Genomic DNA, 18897 nt, shown 5'->3' on the forward strand with positions numbered 1-18897 from the left:
TCTAACTTGAACAATCCACAAGTAACATCAGCCAGGCAAAACTGGTGGTGTGAACTCCAAATTGTATTATATACTTTGCCTGAGAAAATCTGTTGAGACATTATTGCAGTGACTTGTCCCCAAACAGAAACAGCAAAGGCACTCAGAGATGCATTTCAGATTAGAATTTGACTCTACAGAGAATCATAACTATCATTCAAAGAAATCCTGAATACTATGTTGTCAGACTAAATGATCAACTCAAAATTCATGATTTATTGTTTGTCTCTCTTCCCTGATACAAAACAAGGAATCTATTGATTTTTTTGAAGCCAATTTTTATTGTGGTGCAAGGCATCAAAATTGCTATTAACTATAATATTGTATGGGCACTGAAATAGTCAGTGCTATTAGTTAATGTGCAAGCAAATATCGACCAGCAATTTTGAACAATAAATATAAAGATACGAGACATGAGTGTTTGTTCAGCATTTATCCTTACAATCCAACAACTGAAGAAAATCTCAGAGTTGGAATCTAGCTACCATTAAAAATTATGCAGTGGTTTCTATTAATCTAGGTTTGGAAAAACTGGCTGTGATCCAAAGGTCTGATGACTTTATCTTTAGAAGAAAATCAATGATATGTAAATAGCTATTAAATTGTCCTAGACTAAGCAAAGCAGTTCAAAGATTTAAACAAAAGGAGGGGTTTTAACTCAAAGAACAAATAACAGTTTGCTACTATTTCCCTTGGATGCAGCCAATGTTTGTATTAGTGGATATTTTTTTGTTTTGTTAGGGAAAAGTAATGGGATGCTGAGTGGCAGGCACATCTAGCAGTGTAGTTAGCAGGAACCTCATGACAGGAGGAGAAATATTTTAATTTTTGTATGTGAGAACACTTCTACAACAATCTCTTTGCCATGCCTCAGTGTAACACTGTGGCACAATCTCGCCTGGTGCCCCTTGGCTTCCTGAATTCCCTTGTCTTGGGAAGGCTGCACTTCTCAGGCTGCGCCCCACTGATGTCACAAAGATGAATACAGTTTGTTACCCAACAAATATGATTTTGTACCTGCTACTGGAAGTCCACAGACCCTGGGCTGAGCTAACTTGAACAAGTGTCTCATGGCCAAGTCAATGGGAATGGCTTGCAAGGATGAAATAAGGCTTACATTCACAATACAGGAAAGAAATTAGTATTTCTCAGACCAAATTATTGTATAGCTGGTGAATCTTTAACACTAGCAGAATTGTTTAATTGGTGAGTTATTTTCATGCATAATAATGCCCCTTTTCAGATTTGAATATCGGAATTAGAAAGATTGCTGCTGGAGACCTGCAGAAAAGTGAGAAATATTTGCTATCTCCTTTGTGTAGGGCAGGATGTGGTGAAATGAAACAGAAAAGTAGTTGACCTCTTTATTGAAAACCAAATGATTTTTCTGTTAACATTAGCTTATACCACTAAAAGATGAAAGATTTATTATTGAATTACTAGGAAACACAAAGAATACAATTAAGATCTGAATCTGTGGCTGCATGTTTTTAATTCTTCATCACAGGCAGGTCTTTCATAAATCATTCATCTTTTATGAAATACATTATGAGAATATGCGTAATGTTCATTTTCTCAAAAAGGGAATTAGAAGGAAGTAAATTATTTCAGTAGACTATATTATTTTAAAACACTGTTTTCCATCAGTTTTGTCAGTTTCTCAGTACAGAATAGCTGCCCTTCATTTTTTCTTAATTAATAATATTACATTGTCACCCAGGAAGGGTCTTACACTTGTCACTGCTGGGAGATATTCCCAGGGGTAATTCCCAGGGGTGGTTCCCAGGGGTGTCTGGACTGCCCTGGGCGTGAGAGGGGCTGAACTGGGTTCCCAGAATGCCCTTGCCCAGCTCCTGCCCCGGGAATGTTGCCAGGAAAGGGGCTGGCAGCCCCAGGCAGTCCCTGTGTAATACTGGGGGACTGTGGGGCAGCTTTCGCTCCTTCCCAGGGAGCAGGGGGTAGGGAGAAAGCTGAGGGGAGAAGCTGTGGAATGAAGTGGAAGGAGACATGAGATTTAGGACACCACCATAGGCAAGGGGTCAATGCTAGGAAGGTGGCTTTGTACATGTAACAACTTTGACTGTATTATTAATAAGGCTTTTTTTGCATTAAATAATTTGGAGTTTTTGACTGTGAAAATGCTAATTGGACAAGTATACTGCCTACTGCCTATTCCCATACAAATATTTGGAGTGCAAGAGTATTTACCACAGTGTCTCAGTTTAGTGACAAATTTAGGAGAAGACACTCTGGAATTAGTCATCTCCTCTAAATCCCTTTCTACCAACATAAAATAAATACTAGTGCAAGAAAGTGGAAAAGAAAAAACCAACAGTTTATTAACAAACTGAATGCTCACAAGGCATGGCAAAAAAAAAAAAAAAAAAAAAAAAAAAAGGTAAATAAATGCTAGATATTAAGCTGCCAGACTTTACACCCAAATATAAAGTGGAACAAAAACCCAAAATGCCAGGGAAAAAATACCAGCTCACGCCATGCAATAGAAGATGGTGGGGACTTCTCTCTCAGGAAGACAAACAAACAGGAGCTTCACACAGCAGTTCGGGCAAACAGATGAAAGTCTCTGGCATTGGCCTCCTCTCCACCAGCAGATGAAGCAGGTGGGCTTGGTGTGCTCTCTGTCCCGGGCTCAGCTTTCCCAAGGTTTGGGGCCGGGATGGAGCAGCCCCTCTCTCCTGCCGGTCCTGACCGGCCCCTCTCCCGCAGGTCCTGCTTTCTTTCTCTGGTCCTGGACTAAGCAAGGCGTCCAGTTCACCTCGAAAGATTGCCCAAGGATTGCTGCTGCAGCTTCTCCAAGGCCAGGGAAAGGAAAAGCTTCTTGCCTGGTCTAACAAAAGCAAGCTAGCCAAACAAAACCCAGACCACACCACAGCCCGGACACCTGGGGAGCAAGGCCTTGGAAAAAAACACCAACAAGGCCAAGGCTCATCCCTGCTCTGGACCCACCTCAAAGATATAGCAACCATTTTGGGCATGAAGCAGAGGATCAGGGAATACATTGTCACCATAAAGCACGCCAAGGCATATAGACAATACCTCTAATTTATGTTAGATGCTAATTAAAATAATTAAAAATTAATTTGTTTTAAAATTTGTGCTGGAAAGTGCACAAGTAATTAACTTTTCCTCTTGTATGACAAATAGTTAAAGCAACCTTGTCCCTCAGTTAATTTGTGCATCAAGGACTCTTCAGATATAATTTGCTGCCTGTTCTCATTTCATGTGAACTGCAGCAAGCCATATTTCGGTTGAGCATCTCAAATACCTGACTTTCTCGCTGACTTCAGGGCAATATCCTTACAAAAGTCTTGAGAAACAGGAAAACTTCTGCATAACTCACCACCCAAGGCATAGAGACAGTGACTTAATAGTGGTTTTTGGATTGGGGAGTTAAACATTGGCACTGCAAGGCTCAAGGTTCAGGTACCTACTGCCAGTAACAGCAAAGCTTATCCATAATTCTACTGATTCCTAAAAATAGAAGTGACCATAACACTGATTAGGAGCTATGGACAGGAGCAGAGACAGCAAAATGATCCTGCTTTCGGATTACTGGCTGCTCAGAAGAGTTCATGGTCTGGAATTGTATCTGGTCACTTAAAAACTCAAGATCTGTCTTCAGGTTCATATCCAAAGATTCATCTGCTTCTGGGCAGCAGGGTTTTGTGCACTGGGCAGGAGTAGGTTTTGTAGTTAATGCTCTACAGAGCTGCAAAAACATCTTGCATGCACAGAAGTGTTAAATCATTGTTGATTTATCACAGTATCCTCACTCTGACAAGATCAGTGGTGGTTGTGCAAGACTTCACAGCTGACAGAGTCCAACTCCACAGCTCTCATGGCCTCTCTTCTGTTTTCCACCATTTCTCTCTCCCAGTGGCACAGAAAGGAGTGGATGTTTTCCTTCTCTTCCCCCTCACAGTGAGAGGTGCTCTGGCAGGGAAGAGAGCAGATTTCACAGGAATCACTGTCTCTTTAGCACCACCAAAGTCCATCTCTCAGAGAAACATCTGCCAGATAAAGGGTATCAAAGGTGATTTTTTTACAGGACTCACCAGCAGAGGTGAAGATGGTGCATTAGCAGAAAGTATTTGCTAATAAAATACTACTTCTCTTTTGGCTTGGAAGCTTTTAAGTGGAACAGATGGCAGCACTATCAATGTAATGTAAGATAAGGGATGTTGGCTCATACTTGAATACTACTGACCTGCTTGATACTATTTATGCACTTGGAGATTTTTTTTTTTTTTTCATTTTTAATATCTTGATTCCCTTTATCAGCAAGAGTTACTTCCAAAGAGGCAGTGCTGTTGTCTGGAAGTCATCTGAAAACTATTCAAATATTGTAATGTTCAAATTAAATGACTGGCCTTATTTCCAGAGTGATCTACTTCAAACCATAAGATCCCTTCACAGCTGAAGCAATTATGAACCTTTTCTTACAGAGGGTGGATTTTTGATAAAGAATTATTGGAAGAGTTTTCTAAAAACAGGTGAAAGCAGGTTGAGAGAGTTGGGAAAATCTTGTCGGTGCAGACATGGATTCACTTACTTTGCCTCCTTGGTTTCATTATTCATCACTCAAGCAGCCACAAATGAAAGCCAGTTATCCAAATTTTGGAGGATTTCAGTGTTTCCTGGATCTGGAAGCCACCATTTTTTAAAAACCAGAATTACTACTGTGGATCTCAAACAGTGGAGCACACAGACTAGTACTAACTAGATATAAAATATTAGACTGAAGGCTCGGTCCCACTTGACCTCTAGTTAATACACATTGCCAAAATATTGCCTGAATTGTAATTGTTAAGTTTGGGTTTTCTAATTAACCCATCTTGTTCATAGTGATTGATGGAGGACTGCAATATCTTTAAATTTTGACAAGTAAATCAAATATCTTTGCTACAGAATCCAATACAGAATCTAAACCTATTAGCTTTTTAGAATATCTCGCCAGTAGGAAATTATTTAATCTATTTATTTTAATTCTTCTGCCTGTAGGACATCTCTCTATGTCTTGGAAATAGCATTTGACAAGGACTTCAAGATTATATTGTTAAGATTATAATAATAATTAGATCCATTTGCAACATTTCCTAGTCATATTATAATACAACAGTACTGTAGAAAGAACTATTCAGTGCTTGGAAGACTCTGACTGTTGTCTTGTGGACAGTGCAGATTCTCAGGTGGTGTAAATCAACATTGCTTCCAAGAGCTAAATATCTTGGCTTCTCTGCTTTAAACTACTTTGTTCACAAGGTTATTTCAGAAGCATTGTCATGGTAATTTTTTTCCCCTGGCAATTATCAGTTTTCCATTTTCAGGTTTTCTTTTCTCAATCCCACTTTCATTGAAAGTGAAATGAAGGAGGTTGGTTGTTTTTTTTCACTTCAGCATTAGTTTGGTGATTTGATAAATGATGCTTAGTTAGCATAAATTTTACTGACAAGAGGAGAGGCCTTTTAATTCTATGTTGTCCCAGAATAAATGGCATAGATCTTTCATAAGTAGTGGTGATTTTTAATGTCTTAGATAAAGTAATAGGTGCTAGACATTATTTCCAGTTATTTACATGTATATTGATGTGGGCACTGTGTTAAAATGTCCTGTCTGAGATCTGACTAATAGGTTTTGCTTTGTATTTTTACACTCAAAGTGAAATCTTCCATGAGAAGTAATAATTCCAATCAGTGAATTTTGTCTCCCTGTGTCCCAACTAAACTCACTGTCAAACTTCTCTCCCTCTAAAACTTTTCTGTCCATAGCTTTTCTGTTGACAGATCTGTTATTAGCTGTTAGTCTCCTGTGCAAATATCATGTTTCTTGTCTCTCACTCAGTTCATAGGTCTTTCCAGCTTTTAGTCTGGTTACAATTCCACTTAGGTATTTTGTGGAGCAGGTACACCTGTTCCCTATATCCCTTCCTTCCTGAAGATCATTTATGTCTTTTTTCATTCTTTCTAAAGAGCCACCTGTTCTCCAAGGTGACAGGGTGGCTGTTTTGCTCCATTCTGCACTGATTTGTTCATTTTCTTCACAGTACCCGAATTTCTCTGGCACGTTCATTCCCCTCCTCAGTCATGCTGATCTGCTCTTTGCTTAATCAGGTGAGTCTTTTCTCCTTTATGCAGGAAAAATCTTTAGTGATGAGCAATATTTGACCTAACATCAAAGGTCTTAAAGACCAATATTTTTTCCACAGGTGGTTTTAAATTAATCCTAATCCCCTGTAGGTTTCTATAGTATCAGGCTTCCAAAATTATGAACTGAGCCTACCTAACAAACAAGTCGTGATATTGACTGAAAAAACAGTATGTGATATGACAGCCACAACAGTGTATTAATAGGGATGACCTGTGTAGACTGCAGAAAACACAATTTCTTAAATGCAGGAGGTGAGATTTGTTTCTGCATATTTGCCATGGATGGGATCATTTACATGGTTTTTGCTCTAGCCATGGTCTGAGCCTGGGAAGATGTGCTGAAGCCACACAGCAGGACTGTACCTGCTCATTGGGCTGGAGTGTGAGTATAATTCTATCTCGTACATGATAAATCCTGTTTGGAAAAGGGTGATTTTTGACTCTGAAATTTGACTCTGGATTTCCACATGAACAGCAGAATGATTCAAGCATGGGTGATGCTCTTTTTACATACTGAGGCTTTGCAGTAAACTATAGAGAGTAATATCAATGTCAAGAGCAGGTTGCAAGCATATATTATAAATGAAAGTGTTAGCTGGGTTTGGCATAGTAGCCTTTGTTCTCTCCAATGAAATAGTAGTTACTTCATCCAGAACTGTGTAAGATATCAGTACTTGAAGACTGAGTAGATGTTTGTTGCTCTTTTTGGCAGCGTTTGGTGCAAAAATGGTGCCAATTCTGGAGCACTATCATGTGCAGCACCATCAGCCTCCCTGTGGATCAAACAAGAACCAAGATGTAAAGGCTGCTAAGGCACACTTTCAAACTGATGGAATATTCTGGATAGCTTAACATGCCAAAGTAAACAGCATCTGAAACAAAAATGTAATGAACTCCAACTGGCCCCAAAGGACTTTTAAGTGCTTTTAATTTTCGGGCAGTTTCTTTCAACTCTTGGCCTCTGAAAGACATTGTTTGCTGTTCCAAATAAGGATTGGCCTCAGTTAATGACAAACGTTTTTCATTAACTAAGTTGTCGTGAGATAATCATCCTGGTTCTTTGACCTCTTAAGTGAAAGACAATTTCTGACACTGTAACAAATCCATTTATCACTTTGTGCTTGCAAAATTTTAGTTATAGGACAAAGTCTGTAAATTTAGACAAGCTGTAGGTCAAGTCTGAGTTCCTCATCCTCAGCTGATGGAAAAACTGATGGATTGTTAGTTTCTTTTTCTGTTTTTCCCTATTTGTTGTTTTGGTTTGGTTTTTTGCCTGTGCGACTTGCAAGCTGTAAAAATCATCACCATTTCAGTGTACACACTTGCTGTGCAACTTTGTTACTTGGTCATTTCAGAAGTTGACTGTCAACACTCTTTGGTGCCTGATCTTTATGAAGTAGAAGCCAGGTCACTTTGCTAATTATTAGGGATAAGCAAGCCAAGCCATACAGATAATATGCAATACAGTATTAACAATGAAGTTCATGAAAATATTCATAATAAATGATGTAAATTTGAACAAGTTTTCTAGTATTAAATAGCCTTTCTAATGAATGTATTGCAGTAACACATGGTGTAAGACCAGAACTATTTCCTGACCATGTTTTTCTCTCACTTAATCCCTAACAGTCCATGGGAAAGGTGCTGCCTGGAGTGACTACTAAACTGACTCATTTTTATAAACATTTCTCAGCTTGCAGCTCGCCTGCAATGTCCCTAAGACTTCTAATATGTCTTTTGTCTTCTTTCTTCAGGGAAAAATGCTGGAAATGTTATCCATCTACCCTTACAAATGCAAGAGTAAGGTTGTTGGATTCCCAGAGCAAGATGATGATGTGTGTTTTGAGTCTCTTGAGATACTTGTCATGTTGAAATACACTTAGCAAAATGCCTCACACTAAACAAGAGAACAAGCAAGTTGCTGTCTTTGGACAGCAGATATGACCTGGATGAGGAACCTTTGCACTGTGCTCTCCATCTCCCTTTTTCCCCTTACGTTGGCTGGGTTGGTGGGTGGGCAGTTAAGAGCAGGCCAATACAGCCACTATGATGCCATTTTCCACCATTTCCAGCTATTTCTAAGTAGTTTCCTAGAATTGCCTGGGCAGAGATCAATAAAGCTTCTTTAAGAATAAGCCCAGGTTTGTATTGGCATTTCTGTCTAAGAAATTGCAGAGAAATGAAAAAGAAGTTTTAACAATCCAGGTACCCGAAAACAAATAAAAAGTCTTGGAAACAGAGAAGTGACAGCATAGTTTAGTTTGTTGGGTTTTTTCTTCCCAGTTAGTGAAAGGAAGAGGGGAACTGTGCATTGAAGGAATCCAGAAGAAGGGTGATTGATGTCTTCTGTAGGGCAGGTGTATGATGGAGCCAGACACCCTGGTTCCTGGATCACGCAGCCTGAGAAGACTGCATGTCCCTCCCATGACTATCTACCTAGCATTGCCTTCTAATGGAAACCTGAGTAGTGAGGTCTCCTTGCACTATAAATGACATTGCAGCTTTGCAAACACGTTTCCAGTTACAGAGATCCAGGCAGTATTTGCATAATTTCAGGCAGTGGCCCTGTTCCTCCACTGTTCTTCAACCTATGAATGCACTGCAAGAAGTTTTCACAAGTGTTTGGGTCAAAAAACATGGTCAGGGCATTTGTGTCCCATGTGGCATTAAAGATCAAGGTTCACTTCCTAGCAATATGAAATAATTTCACTGAATGCAATTCCTATTACTGCACTCACAAAACTTTTGATGATGGCAGATATCTTAGATATTGCCACTCTATAATTATATTTAAGTATGCAATAAGGTGTTGGTCTTTTGTGATTCCTGCCATGCTTGTGGAAGGGAATGGGATTACAGGGCTGCAATAAATGGCATTGTGTGTCTCTATCTGCAGTTCCCATCCCTTCTTTCTGTCTGGTGCAGGGAGCTCAGCTTGAGTGCCTAAGTCACTCTTTTCAGTTTGACAAATTGCAAAATGAATGGACATGTTAACTAAAGCCTTGGGCATCTCTATCTCCCAGAAAGGTGTTGAAGTTTGTAATTTAAAATCTATCTCCTTCCTTCACACAATCCAGTTTAACACAGTAAGACAAGAGACAGAAAGGAAATTTTGTTTGTGTTTGACTTGGGGAGAACTTTTCCACTAAAGAGTTTTATTACAAATCTTTTTAAAAATTATTTATCAAAGCCTGGTTAACCTCCTAGCTACATTTTTAGTGAACCTGGTTAGCAACATCGTTAACATCACTGGGTAGCAACATTGCTGTTGTAACCATGCTGTTTATAAGAGGGGAAGCTGTTCTGGAGAGGAATGGGGGAAGAAGCAGAAGATTCATACAAAGGAAATTAGGGCTTTCCACCAGCAGTTGTGTGATCTCATGATGAGAAATGTGTATCTGAGAATTTGGAAGGGAGTATAATCACTGTGCCTTTTATTGTACAGTATCGAGGAATCTTTCAGATGTCACAGGACTGGTATCTCCTGTAAGAGGGATACAGGAGATTGCATCTTCCATTAATTGTGTCTAGTTAAGCAATCAGTATCAGTAAAGCTATTGATAAAATAGGGCATTTCTGTTTCCTAAGCAAGGATATTCTAAAGCACACTCAAATGAAACACCTTGCCTGTCCTTAGTTGCGCATTGCAGATGGGCTATTGCTGTGGGAAAGAGCAGTATAAAGCAAAATATGATACTACAAACAAATAGTAATGGGAAATTGAACTTTTCATTCACGTTATGAGTAAAAGCATTTTTACACAATGGGACACCTGGTATTCTGCCAGAGTGAATTAGCAAATCAGTATTGGTGGAACTTGAGAGAAAGAATAGGAAACAGCATGTTTTATTTGCATTCTGCCAAAGGTGATTAGAATAGCATGTCCTATGCTAATGACTTAAGCAGAAACAGAATATCTTCTTTAAAAAGTGAACAAATTCCTGACTTCCTAACTGAAATGGTTCTATGAGCTCTAGCATAAATATGATAAATACCCATATTGCTTACTTTTGCACCATTTATTTAGTATTCTCAGGGAATCTTCTCATGTATCAGTTACAAGAATTTCTGTGTCCTGCTTTTCATAAATGTTTCTGCTGATTCCCACAAGTCCTAGTTTCACTGTCTTTCAGCAGAGATTGGGAAAACAATTCCATGCACTGAAGAAGAGGCTGGCAATTTGACAGAAATTGAAATGACAGGCAGTGGGATCATTTCCATCCTCCAGAAGAGCCAGAAGCAATATAGCTGGATCAGTAGAGCAGTGAGCCATAGGTGCTCAGTCCATCCCAGACCACAGCAATATGGCAGGATGCTTTGGGAAGCATATGCCTCTGGGTAGAATCAGTCTGCAATAGATTATTGTCCCCATCCCATTTGGTATCAATGAATAGGTTTTCTCAACTCTTCTTTGCTCAGTATAGATGTCCCTGTAAATCTTTGGAAGCACAAAGTCCCCTGCCCTCTTTTTCAGCTCTTCAGCTTAGTAAAGCTGAACTTTAATTACACATTTAAACTCATCTTTGGAAACCTTATTGTGTTCATATATGATGAGTTCACTCGGCTTTATGCATGACAACAGACAATACCTGAGTTTGGAAACCAAGGACTAGATTTTTAGTCTCACTGTAGTATTGTAGAATCTTTGCTTTTTAGCTAAGGAAGCCACAGGTGAAAATAGTATAGCTATGGGATGAATTAATCAAACACTGGCCAAGCTTAACACTTTAAAGTAAAAGTATGGTTATTACAAACAATTCAAGGAACACATTGGCCATAGCTGGATTTAAACATGGCAGATCCTTTCAGATTTCATGTAGTCCTGTGATCAACTCATTCCAGGGTATTGATTGGTATTGACTTTTAGTCTTCATCTATTTTGATACATCAATTTTATTTACAATTGAAGTAGATTTTTTACATATAAGCCATGAGTTAATCAGAATATATTTTTGCAGTAGTCTAAGGTAATGTCATTGTTTTTCAGATGTGTTAATTGCTATGTTTCTGTTTGAAAGCAGAATGCAAGATAGTCATCCGTTTTACTCTAGCAAAAAAATTGAAGGAACCCCGCTCATTTAATTCCTCTCTGATTGGCCAAAAGAATTTACATTGGCTGTATAAATTATTGCACAGCACAAGAAAAAGAGGCTTCATCTGCAATTTTTCATAGAAGTTCTCTGTGGATTATTTTGCTGATAATTAATTGATTTGAAAAGCATCTGTGTAAGGTAAAGATGAGCTAGTACTCCTACAATTATAATTTCAACCTTTTGCCTGGCAGATATTTCTACTCTTGTAGGCTTTTTATCAACCACTTAAAACCATCTAGACCACATGCTAATCTATTGCCTCTTCGCCCAAGCAAGATCCTGCCTTTCTTCTTCTTTTAATCACACCTTCCTCATCCACAAGCCCATCACATCCAGTTCTCATCACATCCATTAAACTGCACTGTGTAGCTCAGAGTAGCTTTCTACATAATGGGAAGGAAATTCTTCTTAAAATTTCAGTAATCCTACTGAAATAATCCATGAGATTTAAATTATAACCCTGCATTTATCTTAAGTTTCATTTGTAATTTTTTGGAACACTAATGACTTAGTTTTTGCTAATCTCTGAATAAATAGATTCCATTTCAAATGGTAGTATTTTTATGTGGTAGCAACTCTTGTTTTAATATACAATAAGCATAATTCTGGATTAATAACAAAAGTAGCATTACTTTACTTTTGGGTCTTATTTCATTGAAATCTCTCTAAAAATCCACTGAGGAACCCAGGTATCATTCATAATCCTGTTCTTTATGAAGGGATAAAAAGTCACTCTATTTTAACTGTAAATTATTTGCACTTCTGTGATAAAATAGATTAAAAGCCATCATGCAGAAATGAAGGTCAAAATTCAAGGTTCACACATGTAGAATATTCATAAATCCATAAAAAGGAGGTGATCTTTTCAAAATTGAGATGATGGAGGGAGAAGCTGAGTCACAGAAAGATGAAAGAGTAGCTCACAGTTGCCTCACAGAGCAAAGGGAGAGCAGAGCATTAAATGCAAAATTAGATAATATCCCAGGCCCTATTGAGAAGCTACTCCACTCATCTCTGCACTCCTGAGTGGAGCTGTGAAAGAACTAAAGAATATGCAAATGAAACATTTGGTCAAAACCATCCTGAATTAATTCCACTGTTTTGCCTTGTCAAAATTGCTCTACAATTTAGATTTCTTTAAATCTATGCACTAGTGAATCCACTTGCTCCTGCTAGACATCTTTTTCCAAAGAACAAGGTCAGCTTTTGTCCTTAACCCTACTGGGATGGTTGTTTGCTTTGCTCTAGGACAATAACATGTGTATAACTAGAAACATCAGAAAAGACTGGAAAAAAAAAATTGTGTAAGCTGAAAACTTAAGCCTGATTCCTGTGTCAAGAGCTGTCTTAAATTTACCTGTGATCAGCAACTGAATAATTTGTGATCAGCTGCATTACCAAAGATGCTTTATGAGTACTAAAGCTAGATCAAATTAATTTTTCAGAATCATATTGATTTTCATTTTTAGGTAAAGGACTGGAGTGTATCAGCAATGAAGAAATGTGGGATGTCAAGGTAATGTTAATGGGACTAAATGGGACTAAACCAAAACATTTTTCAGATAAAATGAAGTTCCATAAGATTGATCACAACAAGAAAAAGGAAGATAACAACCTTTTCTCAGAACACAGATGCTCAGGTCTGTTCTGTGATTCCCCCCAGCTGGACCATCCCATTTCAGGCACTTGTTCCACAGAGGGATAAATTAAGGAGAATGCACAGAATGTGCTGCAAAGTTAATTGCTTAGGAAAACTTTTGTTTATTTACAAGTTGCAAAATAAAATAGCAAGAGAAGAGGTCACAGCTCAGACAACTCTTGAAGGGTACATAAGAAATTGCTTTCCACATCATTTGTCTCTTACTGATGGGGCTGAAAGAATGGTCTCATTTCCTGCCCATATGGGATAAGAGCTTGAACAAATGTACAGCTTATTGCCATTGCTTTGCAGGCAGCTTTTGAAGCAGTTAGGAAAATTTCTGTTTTCAGATCAGAGTGTGACTTTGTCAAAGACCAGGTTGTCCAAAGAGCTGAAGCACCACACAACGTGTAAGTAGCTGAAAGAGATAAAAGAGGATTTGTTTTCCCCATGTATCCTTGCTTCCAAGTCTCCATGCTCACTTGAATAGAGGCAGTACACTTCAGAATAGTTCAAAACATTTTAACTCCAGAACCTAAAAGGAAAAGCTGGTACATTCCTGTCATGATCATTTATGTGAGTTCATATAAAATGTGTGAACATTAACTCTTTTGCAACGGTCTTTCACTACATGCTCCACTTACCTTATTTAAACTCTCCAAAAAAAAAGACAGCTGAAAACTCCCTTCATATACTATTGACAAGAGCATGTAGTGACAGGACAAGGGAGAATTGCTTCAAACTGAAATAGGTTTAGGTTGGATATTATGAAGAAAGTCTTTACTGAGAGGTTGATGAGTCACTGGGACAGGTTTCCCAGAGAAGCTGTGGCTGCTCTATCCCTGGAATTATCCACAACCTCTGACATAGGGGTTGTACAACCAGCTAACAGTCATAGCTCAAACATCTGCCTGCTCAGGGAATGTGTTTCAAAGCCATGGGAGGTATGTAGTAAAGAAAAAACAGATCAGGAGGGCTATGCTGCTACAGGGAAGGTAAGCTGTGTACATTCTAGGGAATTACTAAGCCTTTACATCATCTCTGGTGGATTCCTACTACCCCAGCTGAACGTTAATGGGATAATCTGCCCATAAAGCCAAAAACAGGAAGGCTGAAGAATTCCTTGAAACAGAGTTCTCATACGGCCGCTGGAATGCCTGTGTCAGGTATTGCTCCATGTGCTGCCTAAGTGTCTTTTGGGGCAAAGGAACAAATCCATGCCCTGGCTGTGTGCCCCAGCTGCCTTTCTGTGCTGGGTGTTGTCCCACTGTAGCTTTTCAGGTCCACAGAGTGAACTGACTCACAGACTTCTGTGAAATATTACTGATTTAGCAGGACAGGTTACTTTTGATACAGTGCTCAGGTCATTTCACCAGCTGCAATTATGATGGCTGCTAAGTGCAGTTGTCTGGGTGCACAACCAAGGAAGGCAGAGGAAAATGAGGCAAAAAACCTCAAAATAGAGGCTTCTTATGATGATTTCATAGCTGAAGACAAGTTATTGTGAACCAACAAAGTTAAGCCATGGTTAACAGGTAATACCCGAGGGCTTTGAATCAAAATCATAGCATCATTTAGATTGGAAAAGAACTCTGAATCATCAGGTCAAAGCATTAACCCAGCACTGCCAAGTCCACCATGTCCCTCGGTGCCATATCTACTCATCTAAATACATCCATTGCTGGTGACTCCACAAATTCCCTGGGCAGTTCAAATGCTTGACAGCCCTTTCAATGAAGAATTTTTTTGCTAACATCCAATCTCAACCTTACCTGGTGTAACTTCAGGCAGCTTCCTCTTGTGCCAGCTCCAACCCCCTGTCCAGTATTGCAGAGAGTGATAAGGTCTTCCCTGAGCCTCCTTTTCTCCAGCTGAACACCCCCCAGCTCCCACAGCTGCTCCTCACCAGACTTTGTGCTCCAGACCCTTTACCACATAATTATATTACCTTTATTATATTTCCTTTATTATATTACCCTTACCTACTAATTACAGTAGACCAAATGCCAGTTGCTTTCAAGTGAATGTTAAGCGAACTGAAAGCTCCAGGTTTTGTGTGATCAGGAGGACTTCACATAATGCTTCATGTGGCCAAATTTTTCCAGGTACTATTTTTTAAAACAATTTTTTTGATGGTATAGCTGTGCCCTTATCCTTATGTGCCCTACAGAAAATAAGGCTGGACCTGTCTAATGGCAAGGACTATGACTAGTGAAAGAACATGTTTATATATACCAATGAAACTTTGCACCATGCTAATTTGCATTTGTAAATTTGTGGCTCTTGCAAAGGATTTTTGGGCTTTTTGGTGTTTTTTAATGTAATTCACTGTTCTGAAAACTTCTAGGATGAACTAGGTATCAGACTTGAAGTCAAATGTCCCCCACAAAGAGAGTTAAAATTGGAGGAATACAAGTTTAAAAATAAACTTTAATTCATCAAAAGATTTATGACACGATTTCACATAAAGTATTTTTGGTTAAAATCTTTGAAAGTCTTTCTTGGTATAAAACAGGGAAGTTATTGGATCCAGGAAAAAAATTTACTTAATAATTACACAATCTTTTGTCTGGCAAGTCCTTAAATGTAGGTGTTTAAGTGTACATTGCCTTTCCAATTCTTTTCACACTGTTTTCAGTAAACAGGCAGAACTGAAATGAGGATACTGGGTATTTTTCTAAATTACTCCACTTTCACAAATGGATTCATATTGATTTTGTGAATGCATCTTCCAAACAAATAATCTGTTTCTGCCAGCTAGATGTGCCAGGCTCTACTTCAACTTAATTACCACACAAACATGCAAGAGACTGAAATAAAACCTTGCTAGCTGAAAATGAAGAAAAGAAATTTTATCACATCTTCGTACCCTAATTTCTTCAAGCAGATCTTAGAATAACTGACTGATTTATACTTTTTCCACCTCCCTCATGAAGCCACCTCTCCCCAGTTAAAATGTGAATACTGTGCTCGCTTCCTGCTACCCAGGTTTTACAGCAGTGCACAATTGGCTGTGAGTGCTGCAGCTATTGCTGCTTCCTAATAGATTTATGTGTTATCTATGCAAATCCCTTGTGCTATGAACACAAATCATGCTTCTCATGAGCTTAAAAATCCCTTAAGATAATGCTGCCTAAATTATAGCCTTGCTGAAAATACCTTTTAGTTTTTGAACAGATGTGTGTTTGAGCTCACTGCTAACTTAAGGCAATTGGATCATCTGGCTAAACTTTATTTCGAGGTTTGCTTTGGCAGTAGCCTGGCTGTTAAATATTGATGAATCTGTATTTGAAAGAAAAACTGTTTGTGCAGAGGTCTCAGCAGAGAGGGCAGGCAAGGAATATCATTTGGAACTGCAGAGCTATGCATCTGTGTTGGACAGAGCCCGTGCTGTTGCTCTGCTTGCTCTGTGTTATATGAAGGGGAGTGTTTGGGAACAGGAGGAACTCTGCCTCTTCCCCCTAGTCCCTTCCTTGTGCACTGGCTGAGGTGATTCCTCTCAGCAGGAGCTGATTGTTCCTTCCCTGGCAGGAGTCAGTGATGATTTGGGGAGAGAAGCTGCTGCGGTGCAGAGTGAGGCAGGGAAAGAAAAAAATCTGATTTCTGTTTCTGTAAAAACAAAGGGAAATACAGAAAAGGAAAGAGTACAAAGAAAGACTGCAGAGTCCCTAATAACATGAATATATATAACTTATGCATTTCTTCAGTGATTGCTATAAGGAAATGGCCAAAGCTCTGGCTCAGAGTCCTATTCCCATCACTGTGTTTTAGGAACACAGGACTTTCAACATTCATCTCATTCCAGGTCACAGTTCTAAGCTCCAGATTCCCAGAAGTTTCCTGCAACAAGTTACTATAGAATGATTTTTCACAAATCTAATATCTGGGTCAATAGTGGGGTTAAAATACATATAAATGAAAATCGGTCTTTTCAGAGGAAAAGTGATACTATCAAAGGGAAGGTCCCATCTAAAGTCGGAAAATTGCTTTTAAAATTAATTTTAGGAACTTAAGGAACAAAGATGTATGCTACTGTTCCCAGACTCAAAAAAAAATTTAAAAATGCAGTATACTGTACTAGAGGAAAATAGGCACAAAAAATCTCCTTTTTCCACTGAAACTCCGATAACAGCACTGGGAAAAACGTCTCATCATTGGCAGCTGGCAGTGCTGTGCCTGTTAATTTCAAATGACCACTTTTACTTACATTGCAGACAGTCAGTAAATGGAAGAAAGCAGGTGGGGTTTAGTGGAAAACTGGAGAGGCCTAACTTCTTAGAGTTTTATTTTAGTTTAAATCTCACAGAAAGAGAGAAAGAGAGAAAGAGAGAGAGTTGTAGCTCTGCTACACCCAGAATACAGGATCCAAGAAGATGGGGATATGTCATCCTAAAGTTATTCAGCTGAATCTAGAAATTTTAATAAGATATCAGGGCTACATTGTGCATACATCTATTTAAAAGTCATTGCTGCCTCAAAATCAATAACTACAGAACTGGAAACTCAAAGACTGTGGGATTTTAAGTTCAGAGTACTATTGGCAACTGTTTCAGGTACCAAAAGAAATTTTGCACCATATTAAAAATGTAAATAAAAAGAAGATGCTGTTTAATACAATTTTATGGATTTGAAAATATTTGTTTGAATATCTGTTATCAAATTAGAATCTGAAAACATTCTCACAGCATTTTGCTTTTACTAAAATTTTTGGCGTTTAACACAGGAATAATGCAGTAAAAGTAAAACAAACAAAATAGAAGAAAAGACTAGATTCAGGGATGCACTTTGAATTATAGGCTCTCCTATATGAGAGTAAAACATTAGATTTTATATTTGTAGCATTTAAAAAGCATTTTGCAGCATTGTTAGTAAGTATACCTAGTGCAGCATCATGGTGAATGAGCATTGAAATTTTCCAGCAGAAAACAAATAGAGTCAAATTCCAACATATGTAAAACTGATGCAAATCAATTTCCTGTCTGGGCTGAAAATCAAAGCTGGTTTTGATCCAAGTACTGTGCATAAATCAGGTATTCATCATATGTAAATTAGTACAGTTTCACTCCTTCCCTTTCAGTCATATTTTTCCAAAGGATAATTTTTCTCCTGTATACATATGTACCACACAAGCTGATCAGTTTAAAGCTCATCCAACTGTATATTCAAATTATTCATGCCTTTACAAAAAGCAGTGAGTCACATAGGTGACTGAAGTATCGTTCTTGTGGCTGCAATGACATTAATGACGTTCAGTGCACACTCTCCTCAGGTGTTTCCATTCAAACTTAATCCTCAAAAAAAAAAAAAAAATAGGAATTGAGCCTCTAAAAAGAAAATATCCCCCGAGGAAGTAACTTTTAAAATATATTATAAATAAACCCATGATACTGACAGTTATGAAAAAGAAGAAAAAGAAATTTAGATTTTAAATTGAGTCATATTTAGAAAGCTTCATCAGGTATAGGAGCATTGCTATGAAGCCATTTTTAATCTCAGTGTGTTCAAAATGAAAGGACATAATCTTTGTTCAGTGATTGGTATGTTCGTGGATGGCTTTGTCTTTGAAGGGCTTGTTTTTTTAAATTGTAGATGAGTTCAAGATGAAAATGGGCAAAACACAGAAAGAAATACATTAAAGACATATAGAAACTACAAACAGTACATAGAAATACTGGGGTTTCCTGAGTTAGTTTAGTTCAGATCTCAGATTCCAACTTCCATTTCCATGGGTGCCAAAGTTTGGGTCTTTCTATGGGTAACAAACATGGGAAATGCTGGAATTGATACAAGCCAGGCAATTCACTTCAAACAAATGAATATTAGATCCAGAATATGATAGACCATGTTTTGGCATCATCCTCTGAGGAGGGAAGATAAGAGATAATTCTGTATGCAGCGTGGTGGGCTGGTGATTCATGGAAACTGAAAAAAGCCAGCAGTGTATTTATGGTTTTCACGT

Source organism: Vidua macroura, chromosome 2 (assembly GCF_024509145.1).
Source record: "Vidua macroura isolate BioBank_ID:100142 chromosome 2, ASM2450914v1, whole genome shotgun sequence".
NCBI lineage: Eukaryota > Metazoa > Chordata > Aves > Passeriformes > Viduidae > Vidua > Vidua macroura.